Raw genomic sequence first — 17043 nt, 5'->3', positions numbered from 1 at the left:
AAAGATTTTTATTCATTCATGAGAGACACAGGGAGAGAGGCAGAGACACAGGCAGAGGGACAAGCAAGCTCCATGCAGGGAGCCTAATGCGGGGCACGATCCCAGGATCCCGGGACCATGACCTGAGCAGAAGGCAGATGCTCAACCACTGAGCCACCCAGGCATCCCTATTCTCTCTTTAAAAAATTTTTTTTTATTTAAATTCAATTTAGTCAACATGTAGTGTATGATTAGTTTCAGGGGTGAAATTTAGTGATTCACCAGTTGCATATAACACCTAGTGCTGGGGATCCCTGGGTGGCGCAGCGGTTTGGCGCCTGCCTTTGGCCCAGGGCGTGATCCTGGAGACCCGGGATCGAATCCCACATCAGGCTCCCGGTGCATGGAGCCTGCTTCTCTCTCTCTCTCTCTGTGACTATCATAAATAAATAAAAAAATTTATAAAAAAAAGAAAAAAAAAACAAAACACCTAGTGCTCATTACTTCAAGTAATCCTTAATGCCCATCACCCAGTTACCCCAAGACCCCACCCACCTCCCCTCCAGTGACCCTCAGTTTATTTCCAAGAGTTCAGAGTCTCATGGTTTGCCTCCTTCTCTGTTTTTATCTCATGTTATTTTTCCTCTCTTCCCCATGTTCATTCGTTTTCTTTCTTAAATTCCACATATGGTAGAGATCACACGGAGAGCATATGGTATTTGTCTTTCTCTGACTGACTTATTTCACTTAGCATAATACCCTTTAGTTCCATCCATGTCACTGCAAATGGCAAGATTTCATTCTTTCTTTGATGGCCGAGTAATATTCCATTGTGTATATATAGACCACATCTTTATCTGTCCACATCCATCTGTCAATGGACATCTGAGCTCTTTCCATAGTTTGGCTATTGTGGATATTGCTGCTATGAACATTGGGGTGCAGGTGCCCCTTCCAATCACTATTGTTGTGTCCTTTGGATAAACACCCAGTAGTGCAATTGCTGGGTCGTAGGGCAGCTCTATTTTCAACTTTTTGAGGAACCTCCATCCTGTTTTCCAGAGTTCCTGCGCCAGCTTGCATTCACACCAACAGTGTACAAGGGTTCCCCTTTCTCCACATCCTCACCAACATCTGTTGTTTCCTGACTTGTTAATTTTAGCCATTCTGACTGCTGTGAGGTGGTATCTCCTTGTGGTTTTGATTTGTGTTTCCCTGATGCCAAGTGATGTTGAGCATAAGGGCTACTATCCAAAATCTATAAAGAATTTGTCAAACTCAACACCCAAAACCCCAAAAAATCCAGTCAAGAAATGGGCAGAAGACATGAACAGACATTTCCCCAAAGAAGACATACAGATGGCCAACAGACACACTATTGTCTTTTTAAAAGACTTACGTTAAAATAAAAGTCCTTTGTAGATGCAGAAACCACAAATATCACAGAATAAAAAAATAACGTCACAATAAAAGCTAGAATATGTACCTTCTAGCAAATTCCATCCTCTCTCTAGACTGACCGCAGGTCATCAGCAAAAATAAAACCTTAAATCTGGGTAAGTACATCACCCATCCGTGTCTTCTATCACCTCCCGCGTGGCTCCTGCCCCTGCATTGTGAGTCTGGGGTTGTACTCATGGGCTTCTCACTTGCCAGCTCAGCCCATCCCACACTCCAAGACAATCCAGGTGCAAATAAAATCGGCCCCAAGGTATCACTGTCAACCTCGGTCTTGGAGAAGGTCCCCTTCAACCTCGGTGCCCCCGCCCTCGGCTTCCCAGAAAGCACACTTCCTGTTCTTCATCACAGCATCACAGAGTCCCAGCCTCCCTTCTCATTTTCTCTCAGTAGCTGGGCTCTCTGTGCTTGTACTCCCTCTGACTCCACTTCCAGCACATACTCAACTTCCTGGGCAGGCAGCAGCCCTCCACGTGGAATCCCACCCAATGCCCGTGTCGCCTGCTTATTCACCTTGGTCTCAGGTCACCTACTGGGTGCCCCTGGCTGCGTCTTTGTATGGGCTGATTTCTCTGGTTTCATTCTTTCAGGTTCTGCTCTCATGTTCCCAGGTCTGCTGCCCTGAAGCCCCTATAAATGAACTCACGGCCACATTTCCCAAAGATGGTAACTCAACAACTCCTAGCTCGGCTTACTGACACTGCATTGAATCTATAAGAAACTCACTTTCAATAATAAAGACAGAAATGGGTTAAAAGTAACAGGAGGGCAAGTGGTACAACACGGCGACACTAGTCAAAAGAAGTCTGTATTAACAGCAGACAAAGCAGACTTCCAAACAAGGAACATTTCTTGGGAGTCAATTCACTTAGTATGTAAAGCATTTTTTTTAAAGATTTTATTTATTTACTGGGCAGAGAGAGAGAGAGAGCAGAGAGGAGAGGCAGAGGGAGAAGCAGACTCCCAACTGAGCAGGGAGCCCAACGAGGGATTCGATCCCAGGACTTTGGGATCATGACCGGAGCCGAAGGCTAACAAATGAACCACCCAGACACCCCTAGGTAAAGCATTCTTACTTCCTTTCCCTCCTATTCCCATTTTCTCTCAACCACCACCACCCCAACCAAAGAATGAGAGCAAGAGCAAAGACAGGGTCAGTTGAGGGAAACAAGGTCTGGAGTTGGAAAATTTGGAGCAGGCCTCTCCAAATGGACTTGGCTAGGCAGCCTTGGGGTTGGGCCTACTGCTTTTTGGAGTCTGTTGTCAGCACCCAATAAATAAGTTACGGTAGATGCTGACAGGGATGAATAGTCTCGGTTTAGATCCCCACGTCAAGCCTCGGGTGAGTCCGTCCTGGTGAGGCCAGGTTCAGAAGCAACCAGAGACACAGCCAAGAATAAACGCCCAGCGCTCAGCATGGAACAGAGGTCCCGGCAAGGCCTGTGACCTTTGGCCCCTGGGGAATCTGCGCACAAAGAGGAGGGGAGGGTTGTCCACCGGGCAGCATCTGTTCCCGGTTGCCTCTTGCTCCCTCCCCGCATTCCAGACCCGGCACTCGGCTCAGGACATCCTGAAATGGAGAAGGTTGCTGTTGGGGGTACGTTTGAAACCTTCAAATGATTGACTGGAGGCGCAAGCGCCAGGGCCTGAGGCCTGACGCGCGGGGTGGCGGGAGCCGGCCGGCGGAGCCCCAGCCCTTGATGCCGCCCAACAGACAGTTCTCATTAGGCCACGCCGCTGGACCCGGTGCCAAAACCGTAGGCCGCCTGCCCCCTCCCGGGCTCCGTTTCTAGGCTCCGTGATACCAGCATTTTCCCCATTTCCAAGTTGATTGATCTTTTCTTGGCCGAACTCTCGGAGCAGTGCTCACACTTGTTGAGCAAGGGATGAGGGCACACTGGCCCTCCCAGGTGGCCCCTCACGAGACCTCCTGGTGTGCAGAATGGCACAGAGAAGCGCGCCAGGCCGCCCCTTCCCTGTAGGAGGCCCAAGAGAAGCTTCTGGACCACCAGCGCAGGAACAGTGCTCCGAGCTTCCGTCTGTATGACTGCGGAGCGCCCACCCAGGCAGGGCCAGCCGACTGGCAAAGGCAGCTCGCTCTCCCTGAGGCTTTTGCCCTGGAAACCAGGGAGCCCCCAGGGACCCCTCTGACTGGCCGAAAATCCACCCAGCTCGTGACAGCATCCGAGACACAGATGTGAGCGATTTTCCTTAATTCCACTGCAGGGGGATGCGAGGCATGACCCCCTCGGGTTCTGGAAGCGGGCAGCGGGGCTGAGGGTTAAAATGCCCTGGCGACATGGCGGGAAGGGAGGAAGCTGTTCATCCCTCCTAACTGCTGTCTGGGTGTCAGGTGCTCATTTTCAGTTTCACCAGGACATGACAAGCTCTGTCCGCTTATATGTATTTGGGGTCTAGTGAGGTCACCAAGTACAATCTTCCCCCTCCGCGGAGGCCAAGGATGGGAAAGCTGGTATCTGTTGGACATTTTGTCCCTAAGTACTTCCTCGCCTCGCTCGTCCTGTGCACGCAGTCCTCGGATGCCCTGTTTTCATCGTCTTTTCTCTACCTGTCCCTGCTCGGAAGCATAAGTTCTCCACTTCAGCGCTATGACATTTGGGGCCGGACGGTTCCTTGTTGAGAGGCTGTCCTGTGCCTTGCAGGATGGTCCCTGGTCTTCATTCCTCCAAGCTGTGACAACCGAACATATCTCTGGACACTGCCAAGTGTCCCCCAGGGGCCACAGTCACTCCAGTTTGAGAACCACTGGCCTAGGCAAGCAGTTGACTCATAACATCGACATCACATCATTATAACATTATAATGTTATATATGTTCCTTCATAATAGCATTCCTCCTGCCTACGGGATCTTCTCGTGGCACCTTCTTACAATTTTCTATCCCTTCCTCTCTGCTCCCAGGCCCCCGTGTCACTTGTGGGGTGTCTGTCGATAATGCAGCCAATGGTGTGGCTCACGATTCAATGTCCCCAGGGTGCCCAGGGTGCTATCAGCAAAGTCAGGAGAGAGCGAGGCAGGGGTGTGGGAAGAATAAACACTTCCAGCTTCTCCCTGGATCTGGAAGCTGCCAATAAGAAAAGCCTCAAGAAACCTGATTCGAGGTCTACGTGGAATTCCAACAGAAGGAATTTTCATATACTTGCTGGTAATATTATGCAAATTATTACTGCCCAAAAAAGGAGTGAAGTTACAGTGTGTGTTTTAAAAGATAGCCTAGGGACGCCCGGGTGGCTCAGCGGTTGAGCGTCTGCCTTTGGCCCAGGGCATGGTCCTGGGGACCCGGGATCGAGTCCCACATCGGGCTCCCTGCATGGAGCCTGCTTCTCCCTCTGCCTGTGTCTCTGCCTCTCTCTCTCTCTCTCTCTCTCTCTCTCTCTCTCTCTGTGTCTCTCATGAATAAATAAATAAAATCTTTTAAAAAAAGATTTAAAAATAAATAAATAAAAGATAGCCTAAAAGGAATTTACTGAAGCTCTCGAAATACTTCTCTGCACTGAGAAAATGGATTATTTCTGAACTTTCTTGCGGCACAAGAAATTCCAGCGCTCTCAACTTTCACATCAGACCTCAGGGAAGACCCTGCCCCTGCTCATAGGCACACCATCGCTCTGCTGTCATTACATTAAGCTTCTCTTCTCTGGGCTAACTTGAGAGAATAGCTTTTTGGGGTTTTTTTGTTTGTTTTTTCTTTAAGATTTTATTTATTTATTCATGAGAGACACAGACAGAGGGCCAGAGACACAGGCAGAGGGAGAAGCAGGCTCCCTGCGGGGACCCCGATGTGGGACTCGATCCTGAGACCCCGGGATCACGCCGTGAGCCAAAGACAGATGCTCAACCACTGAGCCACCCAGGTGTCCCTGTGGTTTTTTGTTTTTGTTTTTGTTTTGTTTTTGCTAAGAGCTGGGAACATATTCTACATAGAATATGGGGGGGGGGGGGCTGCTCTTTGAAAGACTATGGTAGCCCCAAAGTAGAGCTACCATGTTTCTCTTTCCTTCCTTTCTTCCTTCCCTAGGCTGTTCAGAAGAATTCAGAAGTTTCTGCCTTTCTTTCCCTGAGGGATTTTTTTTTCTTCCCTTGGGAACGTAAGCTCCCTGAAGGTAGGGATCATGTTTACTACCTTTTCCTATCTCTGGTGCCCAATGCAGTGGCTAGTTTGTTGTATGTCTTCAGTGGATGTTCACTACCAAAAGGAAGTAAGGAAGAGAGAGATTGAGGGAGGGAAGGAAGGAGGAAGGAAGATCAAAGGAAAGAAAACTAGAAAAAGAAAGGCAGGGAGGGAAGATACCAGGGTTAGATTTATATAGGACGTATCAAATCAAATTTGTTTCAAGATCAAATGAATCACACAAGTGATGCTTAGCATAACCTGCTCTCATCTGCTGCCGTACAGCCGGAAGTTGGTACTGTTTCCGGCCTCCAGCCTCTCATGCAGAACAAAAAGAAGCGCTGTGTGGGTTTAGGTGATCCAAGAAATCCGGGTGAGTGAAAAGTGACATCAAGACACAATAAGCAACTGTAACTAGTCAGCAGATGCCCAGCTTTTCAAGTTAGTTACACATATTCCCATTAACTTAATATTAGGCAGGAGGACAAAGCTTCCACTATGGGGCCGGAAGATAAACAGAATTAGAATAAAACAACAGGCTTGGGGCACCTGGGTGGTGCAGTTGGTTAAGCATCTGCCCTTGGCTCAGGTCATGATCTCTGGGTCCTGGGATGGCTCCCCATTGAGCAGGGAGCCTGTTTCTCCCTCTCCCTCTGCCCGTCCCCCTGATTGCTCGCTCGCTCTCTCTCTCTCTCTGTCAAATAAATAAATAAATAAAATCTTTAAAAATAAATAAATAAAAGAACAGGCTTAAAAAGTCCTTTAATCCATCCCACGCCCTTCAAGCAAAACCAAAAAAAAAAAAAAAAAAAAAAGGATTTAAAAAAAAATATTTTCCTCTTCCACAGACTTTTGACAGCAACTCCACTTCTTGAAAGGCCCTCTTGATACCGCGTCAATTTTTCAGCTCTCAGATCTAGTCCATTTGCTCCAGTCCAGTCATGTATATCGATTGAAGAAAATTGTGAAAAGTATCAAAGAGCACGAGGGTAAAAGCAAAGCAAAATAAATGCCCACGGTGTTCCAGGAATCATTTAATCAGTGAAATATTTCATTTCTGAAAAACCTCATTTCTACTACATGTTACTATATGAATCATTCTGCCTTTGCGTCCTGACTCAAACCCTAATTCGTTATTCACCATTAATGAGAAGTGTTGTATATTTTTGAAGTGTGTTTAAGTCTTATTTTAGGACATGGGCCAAAAGGCAAGGTTCTCCAACTCATTAACCTGCTCCATAAACTTTAAACCACTGTTTCCTACGGGAGGAAAACATACCTGGGAATAGAGTTACTATTTTAATTCTTTCCTTCTATTTCAAGACCGGTTTATCCCCATTTCATCTGAATGAAAATTACTTGAGAACGTTTCCTCCCTTGTGCAATAAGGGACTTAACAATTTAATTCTGGTGAAGAAATCCGATTGCTTCCATCGGTCAAAGAACCAGAAGCCAAACAAAAATTAAGAACCAAAGGAAATGTGTCCTGATGGCATAGAGAGGCCCACAGAGGGCGTTGCCAATCCACGGGACCCACCGACCCATCGAAACTTCCGACCTCATTAACTCTGAGCTGAGCTCCCTCTGGCTTCTGCCGATGCAAGAAGGAAGGAGGGTGTGACCCCTGTGCAGTGTTTGTCCACAACCTTCTCCCAGCCATTTCCTTTCCAATGAGGAAAGGGGGCCGTTGGGTTCAGTGGGTATGACTTTCATTTGTTTTTCCACTTCGGGATTATGTTCTTTGGCTGGATATTTGGGAATTCTGCTCCTGCAGGCCTCAGCCTGAAAGCCATCGCTTCTCCCGACTTCTCTAGGCAGGAGCTGGCGTCCAGGCCACTCAAGGAAACTTCCCGGCTTCCAGGGGGCCCACAGCCAGGGCTTTCTCCTCGGCTCAGGGAAGCCTGCTCATGGAGGGGGGCTGCTTTCCCGGGCCTGGGGCTGGGCCCATGCCCACATTTTAATGACGGGCTGGAGCCAAGTGCCTTTGCTGATTGGGAAAGCTATATGCTTCCTTGGGGCTTTTTAGCCATAAAAAGCCTTTGCAGGCATTGTTCCCGGCCTGTTTCCACCTTGGCCTTGGGATCCTGAGCTGACTAGTCCGCACGCTGTTATCAATGGTCAAAATACTCCGCCGGCCTGTTGGGGCTCTCCGGTGTGGTCTGGCCTTGTCCAGAATCAATAAAAAACATAACCTCTGCCTTGAAGACCCTGTGCCCCGAAAGCCTGGTAAGCATATGTAGATATGAAAGCCGACAATCAATCATTGACAAACATCTGAAACGTAGTAAAACCTTGTTAATCCACTGTTGCTGATCCCAAATAGCATGTAATTCAAAGCAACTGCTGTTCTGTCCCACATTGTTCTTTAATGAAAATATTACATAACTCAAAACTGGCGAGGGGATGTTTATTTTTCCAGGTCCCTGGCATTTCAACTGTTTAGGACATCGCCCTAATTGTACATGTACCATTAAGTAATAGATAGATACTACTTTCCTGCGTCCACTGATCAAGTTCTGTCTGAGAAGTTTCGCCATTGGAACTGCCACGGCCTTAGTGTCTGATCAGAGAGCCGAGGCTCAGATTGTCTAAAGAAATTGTTAACACCACCTAGAAAGCTAAGCTTGGATTAGCGACACCATTTTTTTTTAAAAGAATTTGTATCTTATTGAAAAAAAAGATACACGTTTATTGCAGAAAGTTCCAATTTAAAGAAGAGCACAGAGGAAAACAAGCCGTCTGCCCACGGTCCCACGGGCAGAGGAAACACTGGTTTATTTACCTCAAGGTTACGGAGATGTTGATCCAAAGGAGATGGGCAGGGGAAGGAAGGGGGACAGAGAGACAGAGAGACTCTTATTATCTGCTCCTTTCATTTATCAAAAACATTGATACCTCCTTTATACTAATCTGGATCCAGAGTAAAGAATCAAGCCAGTCACTGCTGCCAACGCCATAATGAACTCTATTTTCCACGAAGCAGAGTTTGTGATAAAGCAGACACAGCTCCCATTTTAATTCCTGACACAAAGAGAAACTCATTACAAGATGGTCTCGTGCAGGAAGTGAATGTAGAGGCTAAGCCCCAAGGACGGCTTTACCTGCAGGATGCTGTGCTGGGGAGGTTGAGTTCAATCAGTGGGTCTCAACTTGGGGTGGTTCTGTCCTGCAGGGGACATCAGCAGCATCTGGAGACAAAAACAAAACAAAAAAACAAAACAACTTCTTGTCACATCTTGGGGGGGGGCGGTGCTCCAGGCATCTAGTGGCCAGGGACCAGGGATGCTGCTGACTATCCGACAGTGCACAGGGCGCCCCCACAGCAGAGTCTGGTCCAGCCCCAGAGGTCGCCAGGGCTGAGGCTGAGGGGCATGGGGTTAAACTCCCCCCATCCTTATCCACAGAGAGTCACAAGCTAAGTGGCCACAGGGCTGCTGAGACAATAAGACACCAAACTGCCTGCCCTCCCGATGACTCAGTGGGTGGGAAAACATTCCCACAGTGCAGCATAATGTTTAAAGGCCCTGGTGTGGGGGGACCCAGGGGGCTCAGTTGGTGCAGCATCTGCCTTCAGCTCAGGTCGTGATCCCCCTGCCCCTCCGTCTGCTTGTGTTCTCTCTAGCTCTCTGTCAAATAAATAAATTAAATCTTTAAAAAAAAAAAAAAAGAGAGAAAGAAATGAAAGCCCTGGTGTGAAGCCTGAAATGAGCGTAAAGCAGTTTAGTACCTGGCACATTGTTCCTGGCTCCCGAAATGGTCACTCCTGTCATCGTGGGCTAAACCCCCAGGAGCTTTTGCCACGGGGCTCCTAAACTGAGAAGCAGACCTGAGATGTCCTCTGGCCGCCGACAAGCCGACAAAGGGCTCTCAGGAAAAAATGGAATCACTTCTTCAAGAGTTCACTTGCCATCCAAACAAGAGTAAGGCATCGTGTGGCTAGAAGCCTTTTTGGGTTACCGTTGCTTTGTAATCACGGTATGATCAAACGGTCTAAGAAATTCTTCAGGCTGTAGATTGCTTGGCGTTCCCCGATTGCTAAGCACCTTCTAATGACAAATGCTAAATGAATTTGCGGTAAATGTTGTAACGATATTCTATTGAACAGTTTTCCAGCCAAGTAAATCTTTGGCTTTAGAATTCTAGACAACTATCATCTGGCCGTCCTTCCCAGCATTAACTAATCACCAGTGAAAAATACAAATGTCATTCACAAATCATATCAAAGACGGGAACAGCTGGAATCAAATTCAAGAGACTGCATCATTTTATCATCTTGACATTAATCATTCTACATGGATAGCACAGGCAATCTGGAGCAAAGAATTATTTATGTTGCAATATAAACGTTAACCATTTAGGCCTGGGAGACTCTCTTCCTAGTCTCTCCCCTCCCCGAACACCCCTAGAGACTCAAGTCCAGGGGTTACATGAAAATGTTTTATGAAGAAACATTATTTATAAAGTAGCCATGGAAAAAAAAATCCAAATATGTACAAGGCTGAGTTTTCCAACCATGGAGATTAGGGGTCAGCAAACTACTGCCTGTAGGCCAAATCCACCCTGCTGCCTGTTTTTCTCTGACTTGTGAGCTCATAATGTTGTTGTTGTTTAATATGGTTGGAAAAAATCAAAAGAATAAAAATGTAGTGGCAAGTGAAATTCATATGAAATTCAAATTTCAGTGTCCATTACAAAAAGCTTCACTGGAACCCAGCCGTACCCACTTGCTTACGTGCTGTCTATGGCTGCTCTTGTTCTTTGACGGCAGAGTTGAATAGTTTCAACAGAGACCATATGGTTCACAAGCCGCAAAATATTTATTATCTGGCCTCTTATGGAAAAATCTTTGCCCACCCTGATCCCGGAATCTAGGGACTCAGCACTATATATTTTTTTTCTATGCAATAATTACAAACTTTACTAAATGTCTGTTGGGTTTTACCTGCCTCACCACTGCTTCCCAGTAGGATAATGCTCCGGAATCCTGATGGGCAATTACCTCTCCTTCATTGTGAGTGGTCTTGGTGGAAAAGTAATTCCAACTCCTCTAGCCAATGTGTTTGCTACTTCCACTTTCATGTCCCTCGTGATCTGCACTTAGGATTTCAGAGGGGGTCTGCCTACAACGAATTCTTCATGTATTCATTCGACAAACATCTGGGGAACATCTCCCATTTTCCGAGCGCTGTGCTAGGCTCTGCACAGGGTAGGCGAAGTCTTAGCACCTGTGGAGTGTATAGATAGATATACACACACCTAGGAGAGATGATCAACGAGCACACACAAATGTGCAAGTAACTTCAGGTGGTGATAGGGTTACAGAGACAATAAAAATGGATGTTTGACAAGGAGTGGGAGAGGTCGGCTAATGGAAATTAGTAGTCCGAATGGCACCGATGAGGATGTCGCGTGAAAAGCGCACTTCCCATTGACCTGGACCTGGAATTCTCACAAGGCCGGTTTTTAGCTCAAAGGAGATATTAAGGCTAGAAAACAATTGGAAGTCATAAGTCCATGAGGAGAAATTTAAATCCCTGAGCATCTAGGGAGAGAGGGTAGAGGAGTAAGGGAAAAGTGATGCCCAAGAAACCAAAGGAAGAAATGATTTAAGAACGAGGAAATGGGGCACCTAGTGGCTCAGCGGTTGAGCCTCTGCCTTTGGCTCAGGCGGTGATCCCAGGGTCCTGGGATCGAGTCCCGCAACGGGCTTCCTGCAGGGAGCCTGCTTCTCCCTCTGCCTGTGTCTCTGCCTCTCTGTGTGTGTCTCCCATGAATAAATAAATAATTTTTTTTAAAAAAATAAAAGAACGAGGAAGTGACTAATGAGGGAAATGTCAGGGGCAGGCCTAGGAGCTATATGCCGGGCCTGGCTGGATGCAGCATGCTGAGCCTGTGGTCTCCATTGCTGGTGACCCTGACGGACGGTGGAGAAAAGACATCCCCTCAATGTCCAGTCAAGCAGGACATCTCCTTTCCCCTTTTCTTAGGATGAGAAGTCAGAAGACCCGAATTAATTTCAACACTGTCGTAGGTGGTGGCTAATGGTCGCATCAGTCGGTTCTTGGGTAGGAGAAGCAAGAATGAGAGGCTTGGTTATGCGGGTGGGAAGCTACAGACCTCGCTTGATGGGCCTAGCGCACGAACCTGTGCTGTCACACTCGAACCCGCATCTGCCTACCCCTCTGCACATGGTTCAGTTTACCAGAAGCGGGGTGGCAGAAAGGATCTCTGTCCCCCAGACATTCTTCCACACTCTCCTTAGTAACACAGTTGTCACTAGGAAACGGCCACTGAGCCAAAGGGTGCATTTTCTAGTGTTCTCTGCAGTCACAGGCGAACAGGGCACCATGCACGTATTTCTTGTCCCACTAAAGGAGATCTTCTTCAGTAGAAACTTGAGATGTGACCTTCTCACTGCTTCTATGCCTTTTCCCTGAATTACCTCATAAAATAAAGTAGTGAGACTCCAGGCAGAGCCAAATCACAGCCAACACGTGTCCTTAATTTGAGATCTATTAGTCTATATATTTTTCATAATCAAGCAAATAATTTTCAATGACTTAATAAAAAGAATGTTCAAATCCTGAGACTCTTCTACTTTGGGGCCAGAGGTGGGCGATCGGGAGCATTTGGCATCATTACTTTGTCCATGACTCCTTTTGTTACTATTATTATTATTATTATTATTCTAGTTCTTGGTGCTAAAAAATGTTTAAGTAAGCTAAACCATGGGTGGGACTGGAGAACTGACATGAGCTTTGTCTAAATTATTTAAAGATGCCCAGAAGCCATTCCGGAGCAGCAGTGTTGGGGAGGACCAGTTGAGGGGAATGCAGACAGCAGCCTGCGAAGCTAACCTGTTAAAAAAAAGCTCTTCAAACACAAACTTGAAAGGAAGGCTGAGAGTAAAACGGAAAAACCCAGAGCCATGTCATTAATATTTGGGCGGGACGCTCAGAGCTCCATCTGCTACAGCCCCCTTGGCTTCCCATGAGTGAGAGCTACAGATGTGCCACAGAGTGGATTTGAAGACCTCCCCACTACCCAACTGGAAGGTACTCTCGGTTTGTCTTTGTGCGAGTTTAGCACCCAAGGCAAATTGGGTCTGCCTCCCTACCCTGGCCATCCTGGCAGGCCGGAGTTTGTCAGATAAGATCCAGAAATTGAGGGGCACCTGTGTGGCTCAGTGGCTGAGCATCTATCTGCCTTTGGCTCAGCGTGATCCCAGGGTCCTGGCATCGGCTCCCTGCATGGAGCCCGCTCCTCCCTCTGCCTATGTCTCTGCCTCTCTCTCTGTGTGTCTCTCACGAATCAGTCAAATAAAAAATAAAATAAATATAAAAATAAATATAAAAAATAAATATAAATATAATAATAAAATAATAAATAAATAAATAATAAAATAAATATTTTATTTAAAATAAAAATAAATATAAAATAAAATAAATTTTAAAATTTGAGAAACTGTGGGAACCTGCCCTGTTTGGATTTTTAAAATGGTGTGTTGGTTTGGCCTCCAGCAATTCAGATTCTCCTTCTCTTTGAATCCACTTTGCTACTATAAACTTACGTACACTCCTAAACTTCTGAAGACTTCATATCAGCTCTGTATTTTGTTCACCTGCCCCCAACCTTAAATGAAGTCGCAGAATCTTCACACAGTGCTTCCTTATTTACATATCATATGTTTTTGCTGTATTAATGGTGATGACTATAAATTCTTGATAATGTCAAATTAAGCATTCTTCAATATAAGAACTCTTCTAACGAAAAGAACTTTCAGGGCTGAGCTTAACTCAAACATTTGTCTGCTATTTTTCCAGCTAATGATATTGACGTTTTACTGTATTAGTTCATTAGAGCATGAAACTTCCTGTCTTATTTTTGAAAAGCTATTTTAGTACTTCATATAAAAGTAACTCTATACCACTGGGACTAAGCAAATGCAATGGAACCATCAACCACTCAGTGGGAAGGAAGCCCATTGCAAGCCACGAATCGTTACTCTAAATGGAGCACGTTTTAGCCCACTGGCTCATAGAGGCAGTCTGCACTTGACACCGCAAATAGGTTCCTCATGACCTCTCCGAACACTAGAGGGGGGTGAAAAGTAGATCCTCTTTGACCTGTTTTATTTTCTTGGAAAAAGCTGTTGTCCCTCTCCATAGGCCTGGGTAGATGTGTTCATTTTTCTAGAAGAACATCTACCTGACTGTGGCAGATTCTACTTTTCTAAATTTGGCCACCATGGTCTTTCCTGCCCCACATGCTCTTCTTTTTTTTTTTTTTTCCCACATGCTCTTCTTAGAATGTGTCTTAGGCTCTCCTCCCATCAAAACGTAGGAGTCTGGTTTCCTTTCCTTTCTCTTGAATTTCATTGAACTTGTGACTTCCCAGGCTACTTATTTTCAGATGTTCACGCTTGGAACCCAGCCACCATGCTGTGAGGAAGCCCAAGCAGCCACAGAGAGAGGCCACGCATAGCAGCCCAGCCCCAGCCAGGATCACCTGGCAGACACATGAGGGAGCAAGCACCCAGGAGGGTCCAGCCCCAGGTCTTTGACTCTCCAGCTGAGGCCCCAGACATGGTAAAGCAGTTGCAAGCTCTCCCTTCTGCCCTAAATTCCTGGCCCACAGAGCCGTGGACGTAATCGGACCATTGTATCACGACACTACGTTTGGGGTGGTTTGCTACGCAGCAACAATAGCGGGAATGCTGACTTTCCATTTGGTTGTCAATTTAGTGACACAGACAATGTTCTTTCCATCCTCAAATATCTGCTGCCTACCCAAAATGTCCCGACCACTGTGCAGATACTGGAGACCTGGAAACATGGGAGCGGTGGCTTCTGCATTCCCACACCTTTGAGCAAGGAGAGTCTGCTTCTAAACCAGTTAGTTAAAAAATAAATGAATAAATAAATAAATAAATAAATAAATAAATAAATAAATAAACCAGTTAGTTTACAGGACCCACAATAGTTGCCTTAAAAAGCAAGTTTGCAAACCAACAATGGGTTTTAGGTAACTTGAGTGGTTTGCAGAGCCTGGGCGGTAGTTTAAATAGAGGCCTGTCCAGAGCACAGTCCCTCTCCCCGTCCCTAGCTCTACTGCAGATCATGAAGGGCTTAAGGCCCATGAGAGTAGGCACCCTAGCTTGCACATCCAAGGGCCAGGCCTGGGGGTGTTTACAGCAGCACACTCTGCCCTGTGCTCCTGGATACAGGAGGAACATCCAGAATAATCCGTGCAGGCTTGGAAACAGGCTTGGGCAGGACATTTCTAGGTCTCAGGGACAAGGGGTGTGCTCCAGAAGGGGACTCCACATCTACTTAGCCCAACAGAATTCTGTAGAGGGAGGAGGACCCTGAAAGTGTAAGGCCTGGGACTGAGGCTGGCCCCTGGATTTCGAGGAGACGTGCCTGGGGGCCAGAGTGGAAGTGCCATTCTCAGTCACTTAGAAACGGCATCATGGACTGGAAGACAGCAGTACCACCTCCTGAAAGATGCATTTGTCAGCAAATGTGACTGTGGGCGTTGATGCACATTTCAGTACTGGTGTTACTCAGGCTAACTGCTACACAGAGAACAGGCTGGTTGACTCGATATTTTCCTTTTCCATTGGTTTTTGGTGAAGCGATAGGAACCACAACTTCAAACATAAATGCCCATCGCACGGGGCCTGACTTCAGAATTGCAAACCTGTGCTCTCTTCTGGGCCCCCGCTATCATCCGTGTGTGCAGCTTTATGAAGGCCAATTAACCTCTCTGAGTCTGGAAAAAGAACCTATAAGCCTTGTACCAGATGTGCAAATCTGTAGGCAAACAGACTCGAAATTCTTTAGAGGGAGGTATCATATAAATAGACTGAAAAACTGCCTATTGCTCATTGCTCAAAAGGAAATGAGGACCATAAAATAGTAAAATAAAATAAAATAAAAGCTTATACTTTATTAACTGCCCTTCAACTTAAGGCGTGGTGTCAGCAGACACTTTCTTTAAAGGGACAAAGAGATATTCTTGGCTTGGCTGGCATACAGTCCCTGTCACCACTGCTCAGTGAGGGTGTTGTGGTGCAAAAGTAGCCACAGGCAAACGTAAGCACATGGGCACGATGGCGCTCCAACCAAACTTTATTTACAAACACAAACGGCGGGCAAGATTTGGCCCAAAGGCTATAGTTGCCAACTCCTGCTCTGTGTTAAAAAATAATATCTGGGGTCATTCCATCCTGCTCAGCCACATGAAAATTTTCAATCACTATATTAAAAATAGAACTGAACAACATGACTCTAATCTTGTCTAGCATCTCCCGAATGTGCTAGAAGTAGTTAGCGACATGAATGGACACCTTTGCCTTTTTCGTGTGAGATGGTTTTTTTCTAAGTGAAACAAAACCTCCATCATCATGAGAGGTAGCTCCAGTCATTGGGATTTTCTGCTCATTGAGTTAATCATATAGGATAACTATAAAGGAACAACACAAAAGGGAAACATTTTTCTAAGAATAAAAAGCTATTTCTGGGCACCTGCGTGGGTCAATCAGTTAAGCGTCTGACTCTTGATTTTGGCTCAGGTCATGATCTTGTGAACATAAGATCAAGCCCTGAATCGGGCTCTGCACTCAGCAAGGAGTCTGCTTCAGATTCTCTCTCCCTTCCCCCCCGCCCCCGGTCAAATAAATAAGCAAAATCTTTAATTAAAAAAAAAAAAAAGAGGGATCCCTGGGTGGCGCAGCGGTTTGGCGCCTGCCTTTGGCCCGGGGCGCGATCCTGGAGATCCGGGATCGAATCCCACGTCGGGCTCCTGGTGCATGGAGCCTGCTTCTCCCTCCGCCTGTGTCTCTGCCTCTCTCTCTCTCTCTGTGACTATCATAAATAAATAAGAAAAATTAAAAAAAAAAAACAAAAAAAAAAAAACAAAAAAAAAGAATAGGGACGCCTGCATGGCTCAGTGGTTAAGCATCTGCCTTTGGCTCAGAGCGTGATCCTCGAGTCCCAGGATCGAGTCCTGCATTGGGCTCTCTGCATGCATCCTGCTTCTCCCTCTTCCTACATCTCTGAGTCTCTCTGTGTGTCTCTTATGAATAAATAAATAAAATATCTAAAAAATAAAAAAAAGAATAAAAGGCTACTTTCATTTCTCACCCTTTTTTTGGAATGTCATTTTTCCTAAATCTATTTTCATCTCCAACCTAAGAGCTATCAAGACTATGAGCATCTTTACTTTTTTTTTAAATTAAGAATATTTACGTGTAAGATACATGAAGTCACAGATCACAAAAAGTTCACAGTCTCAGGAGAGACCGAATAATAAAGGAAACTACCATAATACAAGACAGAGCAAGGCGAGCAAACGTGGAGCTGGGGCTTCTCTGGAGGAAGAGCCCTTACAATCCATCGGGTGCAGCCCCTACCCTATGCTCGGGCTGCTTTATCCCTGCAAAGGGGAATTCTGCATGCTTTGCAGACACGC

The sequence above is a fragment of the Vulpes vulpes genome, chromosome X (assembly GCF_048418805.1).
Source record: "Vulpes vulpes isolate BD-2025 chromosome X, VulVul3, whole genome shotgun sequence".
Taxonomy (NCBI): domain Eukaryota; kingdom Metazoa; phylum Chordata; class Mammalia; order Carnivora; family Canidae; genus Vulpes; species Vulpes vulpes.
This window is presented reverse-complemented; position numbering follows the sequence as displayed.